This window comes from Staurois parvus, unplaced genomic scaffold (genome assembly GCF_062004578.1).
Source record: "Staurois parvus isolate SC_StPar_1 unplaced genomic scaffold, SC_StPar_1.0 ptg000437l, whole genome shotgun sequence".
NCBI lineage: Eukaryota > Metazoa > Chordata > Amphibia > Anura > Ranidae > Staurois > Staurois parvus.
Window position 1 is genome coordinate 2,296,017 of NW_028318233.1, and position 24,901 is coordinate 2,320,917.

Genomic DNA, 24,901 nt, shown 5'->3' on the forward strand with positions numbered 1-24,901 from the left:
AGCTGGTGAAGAATCCCAAATGTGAAACAGAAAATTGTCCCTATCAGATATGTACATACAATAGCAGAAAAGATTAAAAAAATTCAGGTATATGTAAAATATTTTCCTTCTCTTCCCGTCTCCAAATGATTCTTAATTTTGATCACCTTTGGCACAAATACTGGAAACATCCATATTGTTATGTAGTCAAAATTGTTTGTTAGATTTGCTACCACTTTATAATGGTACTTCTATAAAATACTTTTTTGTTATTTATACATCAAAGTATACAATCAAAAATAAATGTAAGAAGGATTTACAGATAGGAGAGCATATGTTTATCCTTACAGGGCCAGCTTTAGTTGTAGGTGACAGATGTTTATATTTGATGTTTTTATCTATTTTATGAGGACTTTGAGTATTATTTTTCTTTTTTAATGTATATCAATATTGCAATCCTGTGTATTCCAGAGCACTAGCAGTTTTGTTATGTGTAGGATGGTGGTACTGTCTCTACATTGTTGCTGAAACTGAACAATTGGTAATAAGATTGAGTGAACTTGTGCGTTCCCCACACAATTCAAAACAGCAGGTTAAATTTAAAGCTGAACTTGCACAAAATCTTTCATATTCTAAAATGGTTACAAATTATATACATTCACTTTGTGTGCACCAAATACTTTTGCAAAGAGCAAATATTTGGGAGGGTCCATCCACTACAAGCTGTCTGCAGAAAATACAGGAGTAGGAGGATATACTGTAAGACCAGTCATCCTACACAAAAAGAGAGAGCAGAAATGTTTCAAGCTGATCATTGCATAAATCTGGAAGAAATATACAAAGCACACAAAGAGAAAAACCCAACTCCAGGATTTAGACAAAATCTATTCTTGATCTGCCCCCTCCCATCTAGGAAGCAGAAATAGGGAGTAATACTAACTTAATCCTGGCTCCTGTAGACTCCCTCCATTTGTGCAACTGCTCATCAGAAGCCTCTCTATGGCCCTTCCGACTACGACTGCACACCTACCTCCTCCTTGTACAAAGCAGGATAGATAGACCATGATTGTATGCGCAGATGGACAGGGAAGGCCCACAGGTGGGAGTGACAGTTGGAAAAGAGGAGAACTCAAAAGCCTGCTGAATCAGGGTGTAAGATAGGGGATGCAATCTCTTCACCTCCCCCAAGGCCTTATGGAGCATTTAACCGTTGCAGAACAGGGGGGCACTGCAAAGGTAGTTTTTGCCTAATTCTCTGAGTTGGCCTTTAAAGTAAGAATACAGATACCTCTTATATATAGACCATGTTTCTCAACCAGGGTTCCATGAAACTTTATGGTTCTTCCAGAGGTTTCCATGAGTTCCTTGAGCAATTAGTAATTTCTGCCTCTCAGATAGGTTCTTGCTGACACTATTGATCTTTTTAGCTATCTGTAAGGTTGTATTTCTTCCCAAGTAATGCAATAATTTTTAACAAGGGTTCCTTGAGACCGGAAAGTTATTTTAGGGGTTCCTCTGTGTAAAAAAGGTTGAAAAAGGCTGATATAAACAGTAGCTTATTATCCTAGAGTTTGGCCTTAATTAGACCCTCTTTAGCAGTATATCAACCTTTCTTTTACTTTCTCACCACCTTGTTCAGGTGTCTAGAATGAAGGACAGCACAGTGTAAGCTATGCGTTGCTCTACTCAAAGCTTTCACAAAGCTAATTGACCCAATGCTGTCTCTAAGTGAACTGCATGCTTATTCATAACCAGAAGTAGCAGGTAATTCTTTTAGATCCTGGTACTGAATGACGCAACGGTTGAGAAAAGTAAAGGTTAGCTTATGCAGGGGATAAGAGGTGGGGCTAGGGGACATAGAGTAAAGCAAACCTTTATGCACAGGTTTGCTTGAAGGGTTTCCCCTTTACCACTACCTTTGTGAAGGGGTTTCCTTCAAAGGACTAAAATTTTTTGCAATACAAATAGATCTAAAGCAAACCGATATTTAATCATTTTTGCAGTTTGTTTGTTTTTAGCATTTCCATTTCTAAGTGACTGCAGGCGTGTAGTTAAATACAATGTTATTTAGTACTAATAGTACAGGAATTATATTAGCTCTTCCTAAATATCATGTTGCTTCATATCTAATATTGGAAAATAGAACAATTTCTAATTAAAATCACTCTGTATGCTTTGTTTCTTTTCAAATATACCTTTTACTAATCAGCATTTACTTTGGACTGGAGCCTAAGATGTTGATTTAATGTAACAAAAGAAAAAAAAAGAAAAAAAGTAATTAGAAGGACTGCTAGACCTAATATGTTAGTTTATATTAAAAAAAGCTGCAAATAACAAATTAAAAAATAGATACAGGTAGGCGGTTTAGAAATATATTGTTTAGAAACTCATTTGCTTTAAAATGACAAAAACATGAAAGACAAGATCACTTTTTTGGGGAGGGCAGAATACCCAGATGTTTCCAATTAATTAAAGTGTACACTCATCGGCCACTTTATTAAGCACACCTTGCTAGTGCCAAGAAAATATCCCCCACACCATTACACCACCACCAGCCTGAACCATTGATACAAGGCAGGATGGATCCATGCTTTCATGTTGTTTACACCAATATCACCAAAACATTTTTTTTTCTCTTTTAACCACATGCCGCCCAGGCACTGTATAAATATGGCGGCAGGGCGGCACGGCTGGGCAAAACCAGATTTTAAAATGTGTGTTTTTAAAACAGGTAGGGGGCGCGTGCGAGGCCCTACCTGTCCCGCTGATCACAGCCACAGATGTCAGTCGTCGGGTAACAGCCAGTCATTACCGGCCATGTCCCGGCGATCGGCGGCAATCGCTGACAGAGAGCACAGCTGCAGTAGCTGTGCTTTCTGTCAGTTCCCTGACAGCTCCAGGACACGCTGATTGGGACAGAAGAGTTTCTCTCTCCCGATCAGCGGTGTTCCCTGCAGTACACACCCCCGCCCCCTAGTAAAACACTCCCTTCACACAGTTAACCCTTTCCCTGAATAATAAACTTAACCCCTTCCTCCCCAGTGCCATTAGTACAGCGTCAGTGTTTTTTTTTTTTGCACTGATCACTGTAATGGTGTCACTGGGGATGTCAGTGACCCCAAGTCAGTACCCCCCAATGTCAGAATGTCTGCCGCAGTCCCACAGTCCCACCATAAGTCACTGATCGCCACCATAAGTCGCTGATCGCCGCCATTATTAGTATAAAAAAAAACTAAAAATCCCAGTATCTTTCCCGCCATTTGTAAACGCTATAACTTTCACGTAAACCAATTAATTTACACGTATTGGGTTTTTTTTTTTTAGCAAAGACATGTCGCAAAATGCATTTTCGCAGAAATTTATGACTAAATTAGATTTTTACATTTTTTTACTGGACATGTTTTATAGCAAAAAGTCCAAAATATTGTTTTTTTTCCTCAAAATTGTCAGACTTTTTTTTTTATAGCGCAAAAAATAAAACCCGCACAGGCAATCAAATACCACCGAAAGAAAGCTCAATTTGTGGGGGAAAAAAGGATGTAAATTTAATTTATGTACCATTTTGCATGACCGTGCAATTGTCCGTTAAACTAGCGCAGCGCTGTATAGCACAAAAATGGTGTAAATTGCAGTATCTGTACCATAGTTTGTAGACGCTATAACTTTCACACAAAGCAATCAATATACACTTATTGGGATTTTTTTTACCAAAAACATGTAGCAGAATAAATTTTGGCCTAAATTTATAACTAACTTTGAGTTTACTATATAATTTTTATAGCTGAAAGTAAAAAATATTGTTTTTCTTCAAAATTTTTGGCCTTTTTTTGTTTATAGCGTGAAAAATAAAAAGCGCACAGGTGATCAAATACCACTGAAAGAAATCTCTATTTGTGTTAAAAAAAGGACGTAAATTTCGTTTGGGTTCAGCATTGCATGACCGCGCAATTATCAGTTGAATTAGTGCAGCGCCGAGTAGCAAAAAGAGGCCTGGTCTTTAAGGGGGGTCAATTCTCTGGAGGTCAAGTGGTTAACATTTATTTTTTGATCTTTTGCTTTTAAAGGTAAAGAAGAGGTTTGGGGTCTTTTTGACTCCACATCTCTTCTTAAAGAGGACCTGTCATGCATATTTCTATTACAAGGGATGTTTACATTCCTTGTAACAGGAGTAAAAGTGATTTTAAAAAAATGAAAGGAACAGTGAAAAAATAAAAATAAATAATAATAATCATGCGCAGAAACAAACGCATACGTAAATCGTGCACACATATGTAAACGGCGTTGGCAGCACACATGTGAGGTATCGCCGTGATTTTTAGAGCAATAATTCTAGCACTAGACCTTCTCTGGAACTCTAAACAGTTAACCTATAAAAATGTTTAAAGTGTCACCTATAGAGATTTTTAGGTACTCTAGTTTGTCACCATTCCACAAGTGTGCACAATTTTAAAGTGTGACATGTTAGGTATGTATTTTCTCACCATAACATCCTATTTCATATTGCACAAAAAAATTGGGGTATATATTGTTTTTTTTTTAATTTACTAAAGTGTATTTTTTCCCAAAAAACGTAGTTTGTAAAAACACTGCGCAAATACCATGTGAAAAAAAAAAATTGCAACAATCGCCATTTCATTCTCTAGGGTCTTTGCTAGAAAAAAATGTTTGGGGGTTATAAATAATTTTTTAGCAAAAAATAAAGATTTAAACATTGTAAACAAAACGTCATGGAAAATGCTTGGTCTTCAAGTGGATAGAGATGGTGTGCATGAAAATCCCAGTAGATCAGCAGTTTTTTATATATATATATATATATCCACTTTCCATCAGGTGGATGTCATATGGCATCCTGGGAGGGAAGTGGTTATACTGGGAAGATGCCTGCACCAGGCATCGTTCCGGTATCAAAATTTACAGCTGACTGTGGGCTTTTTTTTTTTTTTATATTAACTTTTTATTGATTTTCAAACATATTACTACAAACAAGTCGCATAGGTAAACATAAAACAAAAGAAGAGAAGGAGAGAAAGCCGAAAAACAAGCTCATCGATGAGGGGTTCATAAGTACATACAATGTCAATACAGAACAGTGGAATGGCAATCAATCACAAACAATCTGAGCAGACAAGTCAGCATTATAAGTGTCCCATGGGTCCCAAACTGCCTCAGACGCAGAAATAGAAGCAGCATGTAAAGCAGTTAGGTATTCCATCTTTCTAATCTCTGCTACAACCTTCATCAATTCCAGGAACAAGGGGGGTATAGAAGAAAGACAATGCATGGGAATGATTCTCCTAGCTGCTGTTAAAATGTGGGTGAAAAGTTTCTGTACATATTTAGAGAGGCCCGAAAAAGGTAGACCCAGAAAAAAGTAAATGGCCTCAAAAGGAACAGGAGCCTGCAAAAGTAGCCGCAATAGGGTAAGGACCTTTCTCCTGAAGGACGCAATGGACCGGCAATCCAAAAAAATGTGGAAAAGAGTGCCAGTTTCCTTCCCACAATGCCAGCAGACAGAAGAAACATTTGGGTTATGAGCATGGAGAGCCTCAGGAGTCCTATACCAAAACATCAGGATCTTATAAGTATTTTCTTTATATACTACACACATAGAAGATCTGGAGGCGGCTTCCCAAATCCTGTTCCATTGATCCAAACCAATACCGCATTGAAGGAAATGGGGCCAGTTACGCATATAAAGATGAGTATCAATAGAAAGGGGGCAGGCATCTAAAAGCAATTTATACATAGCAGATATTATGCCTAGTTGGCATGGGCCTTGGATACAGATATGCTCAAAAGGGGTAGGTTTCTCAAGAGTCAGAGGTGAGACCTTGGAGGGAAAAAAAAAGATGTATCTGTAAATAAACAAAATACTGATGGGGTGGCATACAAGTGGGTTTTTGAATGTCAGGGAAGGATATAAGCTTGCGAGTCACTGAATTGACCAAATGTCGCAATTGAAATAGGTTAGTCTCAGCCCAAGTACGCACACGAGAAATGGCCAGACTATCCAGGGGGCTTGGATTAAAAATTACATTGGTCAAGGGAGAACACTTGGAGCCTAGAGTGAATCTAACCCTATATCTCCTCCATATAGACAACGTGAACTGCATGGGTCCCAATAGGAAACATTTGTAAGAGGAGAAGTCAATGTTGGTCGTAGACCAAAGGAGAGAACAAGGATGCGTCGGACTGAGTTGTAGAGATTCAATCTCAGTCCATTTATTAGGGGGCCGCTGGGAGGACCACGAGGCATGGGTAGCTAAATAGTATGACACAATGTCTAGCGCCTCTAGACCCCCACTGGATTGAGGAGAAAGAAGGACAGTACGAGCAATCCGATGTGATTTATTGCGCCAGATGAAGTAGAGAAAAGACTTCTGAAGAGAATGCAATTTGGGCATGGGGATAGGGACAGGAAGTGTCTCAAACAGGTACAGAAGCTTGGGTAATATAGTAATTTTCAGTACGATGATCCGTCCAAGGAAAGAAATGGGAAAAGAGTCCTATAATTTTAAGGATTGGGAGATGGCATGGAACAGAGGAGGGAAGTTAGCTACATAAATGGAGTGATAGGAGGAAGTGAGGTTGGTACCCAAATATTTTAGGGAGTGAGGACACCACCTGTAAGGATAGTTTGACTGAATGGAGGATAAGACTGTAGGTGAGATATGGAGTGGTAGTACTTCAGTTTTGACCACATTAACTTTATATCCCGACAAAGCACCAAAGAGCTGTAAAGTATGGTGCATAGTATGGGGTTCCGTCAATGTCAGCAAAATGTCATCAGCGAACAAAGACAATTTAAAATCACGGTCATGAGTACGAATCCCCTGTATATCCGGGTTGTATCAAATGGAGATGGCTAGGGGTTCTAAACAAAGGATAAACAGCAGAGAGGAAAGCAAACATACTGTTAGACATCCGGAAGGAGGGGCACAGGAATGACGCCAATTTGACCTGAGAAGTGGGGGTGAAATATAGAGCTTTCAGGGCTTCCATAAATGGGCCGCTAAACCCAAATCTCTCCAGAACCAGATACATATAAGGCCAGCTAAGTCAGTCAAATGCTTTTTGAGTGTCCAAGCTCAACAAGAGAGCAGGAGTCGAGGACTTATTAACAAGATTGATCAAATCAATAGTCCGCCTACTGTTATCCGTGGCATGTCTGGCCAGTACAAAACCCATCTTGTCTTGGTGTATAAGCTTGGATACACATCTGGCCAACCTATTAGCCTATATTTTTGTAAATATCTTGTAGTCAGTTTAATAAAGCTGTAGGGCGGTAGTTATCTGGGAGGGAGTGCTCCTTGTCTGGATTAGGAATCCCCAAAATGTATGCATGTGTAAAATCATCATGAGGAGGCAAGCCTTTCAAAAGATCTTGGAACAAGGACAAAAGATGGGGGGCCAGGGTGCCTCTAAAAGTCTTATAGTTTGAGTAAGGAAGACCATCTGGTCCTGGAGATTTGTGCGTAGGGAGGTGTTTGACAACATCTAGTAATTCCTCAGAGGAGATGTCCGCATTTAAAGCCAAGACATCAGAAGAAGACAAACCTGGAAGTTGCAAGGGGTCAAAGAAAGCATCAAAAGCTGCCTTCTGGAGGGGAGGAGGACATAAGGGGCTAGGCAACTATAGAGCTTTTCATAATATTCCCCAAAAACAGTAGCCATGTCGTGCGGGTCATATGTGGGTCTGCCATCCGAGTGGAGTAGGTGACCCGGCAGCGAGGGGGGCGTCTACAATTTGAGTCTATTTACAAGCATGCAATGTGGTTTGTTAGAGAATTCATAGAATTTTGGTTTAGCCCAGACAGGGGACTGTGCAGCTTTGCAGAGTTCAAGGGTTTTGATTCAGTCGCGTAGGTGGGTTACTCTCCGAAGCCGAGTGATAGACGGTTTGTCTAGAAGCCGAATTTCAGCCATGGAGAGTTGTCTTAAAAGAGATTGTCCGGGGCTTACCGAAGCCTTCTTCAAACGAGCACCCATAGAGATACAAAGGCCTCTAAAAACAGCCTTATGAGCTTCCCATAGGGTCAAGGAGGAGGCAACTGAACCAACATTACATTGGAAATATGCATCCAGCCCCTGAGAGAGTTCCTCTCGAAGGTGGTCGGAATGCAGAAAACTCACATTGAGGCGCCAGTGACAGACTTTGGGGGGGAGGTAGGGAAAAGAAGATTAAGCGTTAGAGAGGCATGATCTGACCAAGTTAGAAGGTTGATCTTGGAAGAAACCATAAGTGGGGGAAGTGGCAAAAATATTATGCAAGCGTGAGAACACGTGATGCGGAGTAGAGTAAATTGTGAATTGTCTATGGAGAGGATGCAAAACCAGGAAAATGTCAAAAAGGTGATCCTCTCGTATCAGTTTACGGAGAGTTTTCGAAGAGGAGCATTGTCTTTTCGAGAGAGCAGATGCAAAAAGAACCTTCCTATCCTTGTGGGGAGACATAATCAAATTAAAGTCACCTCCGACAATCATGTGTGGGGTGGATAGCGAACATAGTTTATCTAACGTTTGAAAGAGAAATGCCAGCTGACCAGAGTTGGGTGCATATAGGTTCAAAAGGACAAGTGGGGAACCTTCGTACATACATTCCAAGAACCAACCCTGGAGGAGGAGATCCACAGGGAGCAGTTTTTCTGAATCAATATAGCCACTCTGGCTTTCCCGGAGGGGTCAAAAGCTGAATAGGACTGTGGGAAATTCCTAGAGGAAAGAGCCATCCTGTTTGAAATGAGTTTCCTGAACAAATATAATATCTGATTCTGAGGATCTGAACTCATTCAGAGCCATCCACCATTTTTGAATAGAGTTAAGATCTTTGACATTATATGACAATAGCCTTAAAGTCATCATAAAACAACATTAGGCATATCAGCTGTGTAACCGAAGTATGCAATTATCATCGATGAGGCAAAACAGAAAACAACAGGAATAGAGAACCAAGCAATGAACAAGGCAAGAAGCCTAATGCATCATTCAAAACAGAGGCCGTAAGGATCACGGCTAGAAACAAAGAAATCAACAAGGATATACACTCGGGGAAGGGGAGGTATCCCGAGTCATCGAGGCCGAAGGCCTGACGTTCCAGGAGGCGACATGGCAACTGGCCCATCATGGCAAATGCCTACCTCAGTAAAATGCCAATCGGTTATGGTCAAGACATACTGCTACAAACATAGGTAATGCACACATGGGAAAAAGGGAGCCTAAGTAACAGAACAGGAGACTCTCTAAACAAAACCATCAGGTGGCAGAGCTCATCAAACCAGGAAGTCTTGGACATTGAGGAGTGCGAGGGAAACGCTTCCTTACAGGTTTAGCTGGTGCCCAGATCTTACGCAGGGTGGTGGAGGATCCAGATGGGGTTGGAGGTAGCGGAGGTCCGGCAGGGGAGGGAGCCCCAGCTATTTGAAAAAAGAGTCCGCTTCATGCAGGTGACGGAGAGTGACTTGGGCGGTATCCTTGAAGACCACAAGCATAAAGGGGAACCGGCTTCAGGAAATGTCTTTTGGCCAGGGTGATGGGAGATAAGTCACTGAAAAATTGGAGTCTGTCTACCTTGAATTCCAAAAAGGACTTATTACAAGTAGAGGAGAGCAGGGCTTCTTTACAGTCAAAGTAATGAAAATGTACAATAACGTCCCTAGGCCTGGTGCCCTCGGAGGGTTTCAGAGATAGCGACCCTTTAGGTCCGATCCAACCAGCAATCAACCTCTGGGACCTTAGGAGCTAGAGTGGTGAATAGGGACAACAGGTGGCGTTGGAAATGAGAATCAGAGACCGATTCAGCTTTGCCGCGATTACGAATGCTCTGGTGGCGCTCCCTATTTTCCAAATCCTCCTGTTGAAGCTGTTATTGGGACACAGAGTGTTTCAGGTTGGCGTTATCCTCCTCCAGAACATGGACATGTTGTACCAGTTAATCAAATTTGGTCACAAGGTGGTCTGTGCGGTCTCCTATCTGAATTATCTCCCCCCTAAGCTCTTGGTCCAATTTCCCAACTTTAGCAGAGATAGTGGCAGTAATATTATGCAGCAATACTTGCAGTTTGTCTTCTAAGGTGTCCACCGTCAGAGCTGGGGTCGCTGACGCGGGCTGTGAAGCTGCAGGGTAGTCCGTGTCCATCCCATCCAATTCAGCAGGTCTTCTGGAGGGCTCCCTGGGGCTGAATCCAAAGAACAGAGGTATACCACTCAGGCAAACAATTCAGATCAATCCACGACAGGTGCAGGCTCTGGCTTGCCACCACACATGATGCAACAGGAAGAAGGGTCAGCTGCACATCAGAGGATTGATGAATATAATGTATATTTATTGATCCATAGGACACACAAAACACTAGGACATGAATACAGGACCTGTTCACTACTCAAGTCTGGGGATGCGGGCCTAGTAAAGAAGCGGCGGTCCAGCACCGAGGGCTGAGGGACTGGAGGAGGCGGTGTGGGCAGCTTTCAGCGCCCGATTTTTCCCACGGGGATGCAGACCTTTCCTGGGCTCCCCCGTCAGATCAGGGAGTCAGTGACTGCTGAGACTGGCGGCAATAGTTGCACTACACAGGGAGAGAGGGCTCTCTTCTAATTTCCGCTCTTTGTTTACCTGGCCGAAAGCAGCTGATCAGACTAATGTCTGATTCGATGCATTGGCGACCAGAGGAGAGTTTTGGGGTCTAATAGACATCAGATCACTCCATAAAAAGGACATGTCATGGCCTATGCTTTCACAAGGGACGTTGTTCATCCCTTGTGATACCAATAAAGTTAATCAAACAAAAAAATTAAAGGAGAAAAAGAGAAAGTGTAAAAAAAAGTTTAAAATAAAATAAATTTAAAAAATTCAGCACCCCCATGCTTACGTGCAAATGCGAATGCTTACATAGTTCCCTCACGCACATGATGATTGCACCACATTTGTGAGTTATCATTGCGAATATCAGAGTGAGAACAATAATTCTAGAACAAGAGCTGTGTAATTCTAAACTGGTAACCTTTAAGGGGTTTAAAGCGTCACTAATGAAGATTTTTAAGTACCATAGTTTGGTGCCGTTCCATACGTAATTTTAAAGCGAGACATGTTAGGTATCTATTTTTTTGGGTATTACAGTATATGGTGTTTGTGTGCAATAAAATTCACTGAAGTGTATTTTTTACAAAAAACCCCATCATTTTATTCTCTAGGGCCTCTGCTAAAAATATATAATGTTTGGGGGTTATAAGTAATTTTCTAGCAAAAAAGTGTAGATTTTTACATGTATATATAAGTGTCACAATTGGCTTGGTAGGCAAGTAGATACTGTATGTATGTATATATATATATATATACACATACTGTATATACACAGTATATTTTATCTGTGAATTTAGCTATTTGCCTTGTGTCCTTGTGTTCAGCTTTAACTATTTTAGGCAGGTTAATACCCTTGTAAGCAATCATAGCTGTTTCCATAGACAATTATTCTGGAAAAAGAATGCACAGTAAAAATCGGTATTGTTTGCATGTAGCATTGTTTAACACTATCTCACATATAATTTCACAGGCCTACACACAAATCTGAGTAAATTTGCACTATGTGTAAAAAAAATAATAATAAAAGCATAAAAAAAACCCCCCACAAAAATAAGAATACATTTGTTATACATTGAATTATTTATGTGTAGAATTTTATGTTTTTACCGAGGTTCTCTTTATGTACAGTGTGTGATTGTGCAGCATACATTCAGTAAATGAAGTCTGTGAGGAACCATATATATTCCAGAGATGCACTCGCTGTCCTGCTCTGACTCATGATCTTTGTCTTCAGAGAATGACAAGCTATATTATATGTATATATAGATTTCTTGTCACAAGATGACAGCAGAGCTTGTATATTGGGAGCTTCTAACTTCCATTACCTCCGCATTTACACTTAATAAACTTACTTGGGAAATCATCTGTACAGAGCACACAATTAATGGCTCATTGCTGTTAATAAACCAGCATACCTCAGAAAGACCAAAGAGCAGCAGAAGCATTTGGGGATGAATTATAATTAAAGTGTACCTTTTTCACATATTAGATGTAGGCAGATTTTGTGGAAAAAAATGACTAACTCAGAATATATCCTATCACCGCAGCATATGTTTAAAATGTATATGGTCAATTTAAAAGATTTATTGGAATAGTGAGATTATCACTTGGTACTAGATGCTAGTAGACAAATACGATCATTCCTGTAAAAGCATTATATGATGCTTTTACAGGAATGATCTTATTTGTCAACTAGCATCTAGTACCAAGTGATAATCTCACTATTCCAATAAATCTTTTAAATTGACCATATACATTTTAAACATTTTAAAAGCTCTGAAATGTGTATGTGAAATTTATATGGTTAAAAGGAATAGTATACACCCAAAACTAGTACTTTAAAAGTAGGCAGATACCTACATTGAATAAACAGATGGTTTCCTTTATTTCTCTTGGACACTGGGTTTCCAGATCAGAATCCATTCAAGAAACTATTATGAGGTGGTCCAAGTCTCCCTGGTATGATAAAAGCACAAGCTTTATTCTTGTGTAGTTTCTGTGTAGTTGCAGTGTGGGGTATTTGCACCATGCTGTAGATGTGAAGAAACTGTTTAGTAGCCTTGGCATCTGATTGGCAGAGTTTCTAGAATTTAGCAAAACAACTGGAGAAGGGCTGAGATGCACATATGCTGTAAGACTTTAGAAACTTCACTGAAATGTGATGCTGAAAAAGAATCATGCAGTTCCATGGGTAATACATTCTAGCAAAAGGGGTAAATGTAGATGTTTTCCCGCTTTCTAACTGAAAACAGACAACATCATTAAAAGAGGAGTATGGGTCCCCCCCCCCCAAATTATACTTACGTAGGTGGATACAGCATACGTCCGATGCTGCATCTGTCCCCTGCCGGCCATAAGTGTGAGAACTCAGCGATCACATGACTGTTGATTGTTCTCATGCCGCTGTGAGCAGAGAGCGATGACTGTCAGTCACCGCTATCTGCACTGCCTCCCCCCCACACTCATTGGAGCACTTGGCTGTGGAGAGAGAGGGAGGCTCTCAGCAGATCACTGACATGCTGAGCCAAGTGCAGATCCAGAGGTTGGGGTGGATCCCAACTTTAAAGTCCGGATATATCCCCAGCTTGGACTGGCTGAGTGACGTTTGAGTGAAAAGCTTTGGCTGTACTTCTCCTTTAACTGCTTGACTTCCATTGATGTATCACACACATCATGTTTTCTCAAGGAGACAATAGCAATATACAGTATAAAATATTATGGAAGCCAAAGGGTTGAAAAGCACTAGTCATAAATGTATTTTGGCAAGCTTCTACACTGTATGTAAAGGTGATTTGTGCTGCAAATGCTCCTCCTCTGCAACCCCCCCTCCCCCAACACACACTTATCGGTACTAATTTGGGTTTTCTCAGGCTTTCCCCCAAAATATCAAGCACACAGAAAAAACTGTAAGAGTTAAAAAAAAATAAAACACTGGAATTGGCCATCCTCAATAGATTGCATGTATTAGTTTCAGACAGGGGCGGACTGACCATTTGGAGGGCCCAGGGTCAGTAGTGGGCCCCATAAGATGCCCCTGGAACCTTTTTCATAGGATTTTTTGAGTTTGGGCAAGGACACAGGGACCCCATGATCCCCTATTGCCCGGGGGCCCCATGAGTTGTCAGTCCGCCCCTGGTTTCAAATAAATTGCCAAAGATTTAGAGCTTTTAACAAGTTACATGATCATTATATATGCCTATGGAAGAATAATACCTAAATGGTGCTGTAGCAATAGAAAATTATTAAAGCCCAACTTGTTTCTGTTTTTGGTAGAGTGGGGAATGGTTAGAACTAATTTTTATCCCTGTCCCGGTCCTAGTGTACCACTGAGCTAAGGCTTCCATCCCCCTCTTGCCAAATGTTGCATCTGAAATGTGCCAGTACTACAGATGTAATGAGACATCAGCGAGCACTCAAGATTTTGATGAGGTCAGCAGCATACGCACTGAGAAGGAACCCAAAAACCTTATATAAACATGCATAAACAATAGGTGCAGCGCTGGGAAAAATTAATATATAAAAAATGTATATAAAAGTGTACAAATGATAATATGAAATTATTTAACACAAATGATAACATGGAAGTGACTCGCTACAATGAGCGCAGATACATACGTGCAACTGTGTCAGTCAAAAAACAAACAAAAAGAAAAAAGTGTTCATATAATGGTGAAGGTCTGACAAACACTGGTCAGAAAATGTTGCCGCATACAGATCCTGTTGCACAGGTGGTATCAAAGAATTTCATGTGACTTTAATCCATGTGACTTTAATCCGTGCAGGGAATATAATAAAAATGCGCACTCACCAGATGCGCATAGTAAAAGCGCAATGTGTTGAATCATATAATGACCGTAAGGTCTGTAGGAAGCCCCCTTTAGGTGGGCCAGACAAGCTGCATAGGAAGAGACTCCCTCCTCTGGATTTGAGACTGCTCTGCAACTGTTCTCCAGGTAGAGTCCTCGTCTGCAAAAGGTTTGAAATGTTATGTTTCTGTTTGAGGTTTAAAACACTCTTTCTGCTTGCATCACTTCCTGTAGGCCATTTTTATCATGTTCTCTGAACGGATTAAAGTCACATGAAATTCTTTGATACCACCTGTGCAACAGGATCTGTATGCGGCACAATTTTCTGACCGGGGTTTGTCAGCCCTTTACCATTATATGAACACTTTTTTCTTTTTGTTTGTTTATTGACTTTCACAGTTGCACATATTTATCTGCGCTCATTATAGCGAGTCACTTCCATGTTATCATTTGTGTTTAATAATTTCATATTATCATTTGTACACTTTTATATACATTTTTTATATATGAATTTTTCTCAGTGCTGCACCTATTGTTTATGCATGAGTACTACAGATGTGCATGCAGCCTAAAAGTTGTTTTTCTAAATTATTTGTAGATTTAGCCAAGCGCCACTTGGTAACAAAAATGTAAACCTTCCACATAATTCCAGACACAGCTTTTGGAGCTTACAATAAATTGCCTTCCTTCAGTATTTGGTTGCTTAACAACAAAGACAATACAAAATGTTATATACTAACATTTGGTGCCAGAAGCTCAACCAGGCAGATTCAGCATGGGGCATTTGCTGCCAAAATAGAATAAAAATAAAACGTGTCCCCAAACTTATGCTACCCCTGACAATGAACTGCACATTAATATTTATCCTTAGCGCTATAAAAATATTTAACATTTAACCTACCTCTTAAATCAAACCCTTAATACTTTACTTCTCCCCAACACTTAACATGCAAGTTGACCCAAACAATTGACCTTCCCCTAAAATGAGCTCTTAATACTCAACCCACCAACACCTAACAACCCCCTAAATCCTAACCTTATCAGTTAAACTGAACCCCCATTCTCTGACTTTTACCATAATTAAATCCTATAAAGCTAGGCATACATTAGTAAACTTCCATTTGCAAATGTTTGTTTCCAGAATCTTTGTTTGATTTTCTAAACATTAGTGGAGACAAATTAAAGGTAGGTTTCGGGGTACGTTTTTTTTTTAGTTTCATTTTATTTAGGAATGTCTATTCATTCTAAAATTAAATGTTAACAGCAAAAAAAAACTTTTAAATGATATTCGTCAAGTCATCAAATGTACTGAGCATAATTTTCATATGAATGTTGTGTTTTTTTCTACTAGTCTAATGCCAAATTAAGACCAATTTTAAGTGCATGTAAAGCCAGAACATTTGTTTTTAGTTTTGGATAGAGTAAAGCAGCCCATATATTACATGAGTTTCTTTCCTTCCACCTCTGGTGGAAGGAAATAAAAACGCTCGATTTCCACATCAACACAGCGGCCAGAACTCAATGGTTGCTGCTAGCGGATATAGCCGCTGGCAGTAATCAAGTGTCAAATACTTTGACAGGCTGGTTGTATCCAAGTCGATCAATGAATTGACTTGGGTACAATAAGCCTGCCCATACATAGATCACACCTCAGCCAGTCCCCGGTGAGCCAGCCAAACTTTGTTCCACGTATGGCGGAGTTAAGGGCACATTGAACCTCTGCCTGGTCTTCATTGCTGTCAGTGTTCCTAATAGAGAGATTTACCCTCTCTGTCTGTCCAGGTGACCATTATCAATAGGAAAGAACATGCTTGGAAATCCAAAATTCTACAGTTGTCAAAAGGACAGAAAGAGAGAGGAAACCTGGCATTGGAGAAATATGTACTGTTGACAACTGCCAGAGATGTAGTTCATCCTCATTCTGGAAAAATGTATTCTTACTTCCTGTTGTGTGTTTAGAGAAAACAAAACTGAGATTTGTCTTAACCATTACCCCATCTCTCTAAAATTAAAAGAAAAAACCCTTTAGCTTTACATGTATTATAATCCCTTTTGCAGCGTATTAGATACTTGAGCTGTCAGTGCCCAAAGATCGCAGTTGTGGCTCTAAAATGACACTGCTCCAAAATGGCCATTCCTTTATTTAAGACAAGATTGTAAAAAATGTAATTTGCCTTAATGTGTACAGATTAAAGCATACATTTCCCTGCAGCAAATAGGATACATTTCACAAAGCAGCCAAATGGTGATAAAGAGTGACAAATGCACCATAATGCAAACTCTTAGAAAACACATATCAACTCAAATTGTTACACTGCAGAGGGCACAACAGGATGTGTGAGAACAAGAAACTCCTGCAGGATCTCTTACGGATAGTGTCACTAACAGATCAAATCCAGAGGGTTATTCAGCACATTAGAATTTGCCTATAAATTGAACCTTAGCTTTGGGCGAGCCAGCACTTTAACCTGTGTAGCAGTTCAATAGTACACAGACGTAATACAGACATTTGTGCGGCGATATGTTTCTGTGTTATCTACCCAAATCAGCAAATATCCTTTTACAATAAACAAATCTTTAGAAAAAAAAGTAGACATGTTTTGTTGAATTCAATGGAGTTTCTATAATGAAAGCCAAATTTTAGAAATCAACAACATTGGGCATGCAAGTGCTTTTGCTAGTTTAGAAATTTAATGAGCAGCTTGTATTCGTCTCTCTTTAAATAAATTAACAGAATTCCTACACACAAAAATACATTTCTTATGTTCCAGATTCACTGCAGGTAGCAAAGGTGCATACAGAACTGGGTTGGCGTATAAGACCATTATTAGAAACACAGGAGCTTTGAACTGGCATGTCATCATAAACTTTAAAATCATTAATACCTTCACAACTTTTGAGATTGGCTACGTACCAATTATAGGCATGTAATGCAAAAAAAAAATAATGGCATAATGTACATTTAATGCTTGTTATAGCAGAAACATCATCACAGAAGGTGTTCAAATAAGATAAAAAATGTCTAAAAACAACAAGGGAGCAGGAACAAGTGCTTTGACCACCCGAGATTGCTAGTTGTCCGTATATCCTCGGTTTTAGTGCTTTAAGATACTGATCTCAAACTATGGGGTTTATTTATAAATTGGCAAATAATTTGTTTGCCAATAATTTTGTCTTTTTTTAATTGTTGAATGCCATCTAAAGATTTTCTGCATTTATAAAGCATGTTTGCCCCCAATCTACACCTGCATTTTTTCGTCTATGATGAATTTATAGTCCATGATATGACTTCACTCACAGCCATCAATAGCACTGAAATTTCCAATGCTTCACAAAACACCAGAATCAACATAATGTGACAGGGTGAGGCTTTGGGATGTTTTTATCAGTAATTCACCATTTTTAAATTTTATGTCTAGTTCTCTGTCTTCTTATGTCCATATTTGCTGAACATTTGCCAAAAGCGCAGGTGATTTTATCCTTATCGAAAATTGGCAAGCATTCGCTTACTGAACCCAGTGTCGACAAATGTTTATAACTCCTAAGTCTACCAGGGGTGAATGCCAGTGGATAGATAAATGGCATGCAAATGTACCTAAAATGACATTTTTTTATTTAATCCCCTAAGTCTTTTGCAACTGTCACATACACATTGAGACATTTTATTGGCAATGGGAGATTTCAATTTGTGTTTTGAGCATCTCAACTCTTCCCTAGAGCAGTGGTCTCCAAACTTTTTTTTAAAAAAAGGGCCAATTTACTATCCTTCAGACTTTAGGGGGGGCTGGACTGCGGCCAATAGAAGTAAAAAACAATGTCCTGGCATCAGCGCAAGTAAATAATTCCCCATCTTTGTTATTGGGTGGGTGGGGGAGAATACTGCCCCATCATTGGTGTCAGCAAAAAGAACAGTGCCCCATTGTTGGTGTTAGTGGGTGGAACACTGACCCATCGATGCTATCAGTGGGAGGAATAGTGCCTAATTGTTGGTGGCAGTGGGAGGAATAGAGCCTAATCCTTGGTGTCAGTGGGAGGAATAGTGCCCCAACATTGGTGTCGGTGGGAGGAATTGTGCCCATCAATGGTGTCAGCAGAAGGAATAGTACCCCAAGAACCAGATAAAGGTAAGCAAAGTGCTGCATCCAGCCCCTGGGCTGCAGTTTGGAGACTACTACTGTAGAGCTAGATCACCATCATACAGAACCTTTCAACAACTGAGGACTATATGCCTTACATCTGATAGATGATGGCAAATACTGTAATCTAAAGAAAGGAATTACACTTATTCCTCAAAGCTCTTACCTATTCTAGAGTAGATAGGAGTTTTGGAAACCATCACTACTTACAGTATGTTCTGGTGACCATGATTTCCAATTTTACCAACTCTGATCAAACAACAATCTCCTTAGAACTAAGACTTCCTTCATGTCCTCTGCATATAGCAAAATGGCATGTCAAGAGCCTGCTGAAAGACTGAACAATCCTCGGTGATATCTCTGTGAAAGTACTGCAAATCAACTTTCTGAAAAAGAAAATGATGAGGCTTCTTTAGCAAGCATCTAGGAAGTTTGCTAACTAATCTTAAAGTGAGCCTGTACTTCATCAGTAGCTGACAAATTTACAGAAGGCACCAGGGGCGGACTGGCCATTAGGAAACTCGGGCACTGCCTGAGGGCTCAGGGTCAGTAGGGGGCCCCCTGAGATGCCTCTGGTACCTTTTTCATAGGCTTTTTTGAGTTTGGGTAAGGACACAGGTGCCCCATGATCCCCTATTGCCCGTGGGCCCCATGAGTTGTCAGTCCGCCCCTGGAAGGGACCATAATAACCAGTACACACCTTCCCCCGCTATCTTGATGCACTGCTAGACTGCCTTACGTTGGCCATATATACTTCCATAAATGATCAATTCTTTTCCTAATAATCTCTTCTGATGGGAATAATCAATCTATAGTCAACTACCCATTCAATCTATATGCCATACACAGGGAAGTAAATTTGATCAATAGGTAAGATACCATTGTAACTTACAATTGTAAGTTATCGATTGCAGCTCTGTTTCCACCATGTATTCTCATAATGTGATTGCTAAAAAACTGATTGTATTCCTGAACAAGGTATATCAGTGCTGCTGATTGATGGAAAAAGATAGATAATATTCCATCCTGGCTGATTGCCTCAATTGAATACAATCATGAGGGAGTTTATGGCTATTTGATTGTTTGTGGATTGGATCATTTTGATTGAGTTTCACATTGATTAGATAAAAAAATCAAAGCATGTATGGCCACCATTAGGAATACTCAATAATCGCAAGAATGGGGCAACTAGTCAGACTTCTTCTTCTCTACAAGACTGTGTCAAGAGGTCCCTCCTGTAAAAAGAATTTTATTTCCCTGGAATGGGTAAAGTATAGCTTCACTTTAAGGGCTCATGCACACAGCAAATTAGGGCCATACACCACCCAGAGTATTTCTCTAGTGGGAACAGCATAGGATTTCTAATCAGCTGGGGACAGAAAGACTATACAAATCAATGACAGGCTGACACTGTCCATAGTTGTTCGCATATAAACACTCATGGATCCATTAGCTGTGGTTAGGGACAGATGTGAGCCCCTGGACTCAAATTTTCTCCATTCAGAGGCATGCTGTGTTGTTTCCACCTGCAGAGAAAACACCTGTCGAGAAAAGTAAAAAAATATACTTAAAGTGTTACTAAAGTCAGGACCCTGCATTCACTATAGCTGGTCTCCCACAGTACACACAACATGGAAGTGCAATTATTTTAGTAAATATAAACTGCTAAATATCTTTTCTCATCAACATTTAGAACAGTCTTGTGATGTCTATTGGTGTCCAGCTAAGCACTGGTTAAAGCTTATAGGAGGAGCTTTCATTCTCCCCTGATTGTCCTATGAGGCAGCATAACCCCTGATGTTCTGTCTGGACAGCACTGATTGACCCTATGCTGATAACATCCACTCTCCCAGGAAACAAAATCTCTTCAGCAAAACAAAATATACTGAGCATGTGTAGAGTGCCTCCTAGAGCTTTGTACTATCAGCAGATGGACTGGGGACAGTAGAAGAAGGTGAGGATCAGAGAAGGCAGGGTCAAACATCCTTTTTACACAATGTGGAGGATTAACCCCTTAGGTTCAACAGGGAGTATAACAAGCATGCTTTACTGCATATACAGACTGATTTTACTGTTGTGGTTTAGTAACACTATAACCCCAACCCCGACTGCCACCTGTAGTGCATAGATGAGGGTGAAGCCACGATCTTGCAATAAGATCCTGGGAATCTTGAGTATCCCAAATCTCACAAGAAGATGCTCCTGCGCTGTGCTAGAGCATCTTCTTGCAAAATTTTAAATACTCATAGTTTCCAGGATCTTGAGGGAAGGGCCATTACACTACCCTCTCCTGTGAGAAAGCCATGTTTTTGGTAACTATATTTTTTTACTTTTCTCTGTAGGTGCCTTTTTTGTAAGTGGAATGTGAGATTTTACACTCGGAAGGGCCTCTTTTGAATAAGAGGACATTTCATTTTATTGCAAAGTCCATTCCTCTGATGATGTGCGTGCGCATGTAACGCGTAAGGAGGAGCCTGGACGTCATGATGCTACGCCTCTGGAGTCACGTGGAGGCCCGGTGGCCATCTTTAATATCCTTAGGGTTAGTTCACACTATACCTGGATGAAACTTTATTTACATATCGAGATTTGGATACTTTTGTTTGTTTATAATAAAATTCTATTGATAACCTTACTACACTATGGGCGTCCTTCCCTAACTCCCTGAGAGGAGTACTTATTTTCAGAAACCCTGTACCAGGATCCAGGCACCATACCAAGAGGTGGAAGATTCCCTGTAAACAGGCAGTTCCTTCCAGCCAGCCCCTTTGAGGAAACCTCTGGTTACCTGGATCTTATTCTTCTTTACGGAGTACTGTCATCACACAGAAGGGAGGATTGCCCAAGGTGACCAGACCTTTGACCGGACCTCTGATGAGGAATTTTATACAACGCTCATATTCATTTTATTTCTGGTGAGTGCGCATTTTTATCACTTCCCACGCAGCACCACCATTATCCAGTACATTCACCAGTCACAATTCATAGACTTTATGGACTCTTCTCTGGATTTTATTTGAACTTATATATCAATTTTAGCGCTGCACTATTATATATTATTTGATTTATTGCATATATTGGTTGCTTTGAGTGCTTAGCTGCTTTATGGATTAAGCGCTCACTATATACCTTTTTCCGTTTGTTTTAATATAACATGTTTGTTGTGTTGTTTTTTTTTTTAATTGCCTTTAATATCACTTTAAGATTATTGCATACTGTATAAAACAACTTAAATTTATATTTAAAAAGCTATGCTGTTCTATAACCTCATGCTTGTTCATTAATCTTACCTTCTATTGGGCAAAGAAACTAATTTTTTAAGTATTGCCAAATGTAAGAGCCTCATTAAAAATAACTCAACTGAATGAAACTCCTTAAAGACACTCGAAGCGTCAAGATGAAACATGGCCCACTTTGCCATGCCAAGCTCTAGATGAAACATCTGGCCACAACACTGAGCCTTTTTCTCTCTTACTCAGTGGAAAAAAGCAGTTCTTTTTACAAGGAATATTAAAGACTTAGTTGAACTATTGCTGATGACCTGGCTTTGGATAGATGTTGGTGTGTTAATTCATCTACCACCTTCTGATGTCGTCTGAGGACTGCATTAGTGAGATTTCACTGCTGGAGATCCCAGCTCTGACCCTAGCCAAGGAACTTTCCTTCTTCTCCCTTCAACCTCCCTAACATAACATAATTAGCATAATTCAAGATTGAAAAAGCCACCATATAACCTTAGGATCTTAACTACCAAACTTATGAAAAACTGAAAAAGCTGGCATTTCTCTATAAGGCAGATATCGGTTTTATGTGTCCAGACCCTCTAACTTACAAGCAACTGAGTAATATGTGAAAATGTTTAATACAAAGCTCCAGGTGAAAGAGAAACAGCCTTGGAATTGTAACTATATGTTCAATATTAGACCCCTCAGAACTCTGCAGTTTACCATGTGTTACAGAAATGTGATACAAGGTACCAGGGGAAAACTGACAACTCATGGAGCCTCTGGGCAATAAGAGATAATGGGCCACCTATGTCTCCACCTACACTCAAGCCAAAGCCACACCCACATAACAGTCAACCTACATATTGGGGTTTCCAACCAAAGCACCTTTCTCCATGTTGATGGGTGCAAGGGCCTCTTCCCCACAACCCTGGCCCGTCATTGTGGGGGTCTGCAGGCAGGGGGCTTATCAGATTCTGGAAGCCCCCTTTAGCAAGGGGGCCCCCAGTTTCTGCCCCCCATGTGAATGGTATCCATTCACAAAAAAAACTGTAGTGTGAAAAAAGACAGGAGACAGTTTTTGACAAGTCCTTTATTAAAAGAAGAAAAATAAAAGAGTGTCCCCTGAAGTAGCTCCACCGTCAATCACAATGCCGGCCGCCGCTACCCATAAAAAGAAAAAAAAAAGGCTCCGCTCCCGATGCTGGCTCGCGGCTGTCTAACTACTCTACTGCCTTGACAGTTCTTAAATATGTAAGGGGCTGGGTCACCGAGTTACATCAAACGTGTGGCACCATTTCCTTGTGACATCATTGGCCCAGCATGGCCCGATTCATGATGCCACAAGGGGCGGGGTCACACATGTGATGTCCCCGGGTGGCCCCGCCCCTTACATATTTAAGAGCTGTCAAGTCAGATGGCCAGGACCCAGCGTCGGGAGTGCAGCCTTTTTTTTTCTTTGTTCAGGTAGCGGCGGCGGTCATCATGATTGACTTTTGGACTACTTTGGGGGATTTTTTTTATTTTTCTTCTTTTAATAAAGGCCTTGTCAAAGACTGTCTCCTGTCTTTTTTCACACTACAGTTTTTTTTTGTGAGTGGGTAGTGGTACCCTGTACCCTATACTCATTCACATGTTGGGGGCCCCTTGCTAAAGGGGGCTTCCAGGTTCCAATAAGCCCCCCCACTCGCAGACCCCTACAACCACTGGCCAGGGTTGTGGGGAAGAGACCCTTGTCCCTATTAACATGGGGACAAGGTGCTTTGGGGGGGAGCCCCCTCTGCCCCAAAGCACCCCCCCATGTTGAGGGCATTTGACCTGGTATGGTTCGGGGGGGCGCTTGCTCATCCCCCCCTTTCCTGACCTGTCGGGCTGCATGCTCGGATAAGGATCTGGTATGGACTTTGGGGAGGACCCCACATCATTTTTTTTTTGTTTGGCATGGGGGTTCCCCTCAAAATCCATACCAGACCCAAGGGGCTTGGTATGGATGGAGGGGGGACCCTACGCCGTTTTTTAAATTATTTTTTTAATTGCTGGCAATTCTTTCTTTTAACATTCAGTTGTCAGTGGGGAACCCCGCTAACAGCTGAAACATTAATGCATGGTTTTCACTACTAAAATACCCCATGACTTGATAAAATAACTCATGTGGTATTTTAGTAGCCTTTTTGGTGAATTCAAATGATTTTTTTTTTTAATGCTATACGGTATCCTACTGCATACTCGGATGCAGTAAGGAACCGCTTAGTGAATTGTGCCCAGTGAGCCTCTCACCAGGCCCCCTACTGACCCCGGGCCCTTGGCAATGCCTTATTGTTCAGTCCGCCCCTGCAAGGTACTTAGTGTAACACAGTTACAATCCTGGGAAAAGCGCCCGTGCTGCAGTGCACCACACATACAATGTGGCTTGGTGCCTTGCAAAAAATTACGTACATTTTATGGTCATTGCCATGTGCTGACAGCCCATTCAAAATGAAAAGGCTCCCTAAAAGTAATGTACACTAATGTGTTCAATAGATTAAGGTACTGAATATGCAGTGATGCGCCACAATGGATGCATAGGTCTAAATGGGCCCTTTTGCACAGTTCAGCACTCCCTCCATAATAATGCTAATGTTACTTATTCATCTGATGGGTGACTATAGGAAAAGATGGCTGCCAACTCTTTTCTTTCCTCAATCTGTAATTTAACAATGAAGGAGCAGTACTACACTGATATGGTCACCTGTTTGCCCTTCCCTCCCACAAGCATGTTTGCAGGTTTGCTGTAACTGATTATAAAGTATGAACTAGATTTTGGCTTCACTTTGGTACTGTATTAAAATCTGTTAATACATTTAACACCATCTTCCCCCCAGATTGACAATGCTGCAGTATGCTGTGCCTCCTCTGCTCATTTCTCCAAAACTGTCTCACCAATACAGGAAGTGTGTTACTGGACAGATCACCCGGTGAAAACAAAGAGAAAAATGCCAAAGAAAAGAAAACCAGGCAGACACCACATCCTATGATTGGTAAGCTGCTATATAATACATGTTTGGTTTTCAGTTTAATACCACTTTAAAGGAGACTGATAAACAAATGTTTCAGATACTTATGCTAGTTGTATGTAAACATATATTTATTGCTTTTTAAAAAATACATAACTATATAAAATTATGTTTTAGACATTTTTGA

The 24,901-nt window shown here is 40.5% G+C and overlaps 1 protein-coding gene across 7 annotated transcripts in view; it reads right to left on the reverse strand.

Annotated features, from left to right (window-relative positions):
• Positions 1-24,901, reverse strand: part of LRRTM3 (leucine rich repeat transmembrane neuronal 3) — a 120,886-nt gene that overhangs the window by 18,833 nt on the left and 77,152 nt on the right. The window contains exon 4 of one of the 7 annotated variants that reach the window (XM_089687776.1): positions 16,487-20,038. The exons of 5 other annotated variants lie outside the window; for them this stretch is intronic. The gene's annotated coding sequence lies outside the window, so the exon portion shown is untranslated. Of the gene's footprint in view, positions 1-16,486; positions 20,039-24,901 lie in introns of those variants that run through there. One more of the 7 variants, XR_016314367.1, reaches the window with a different exon arrangement.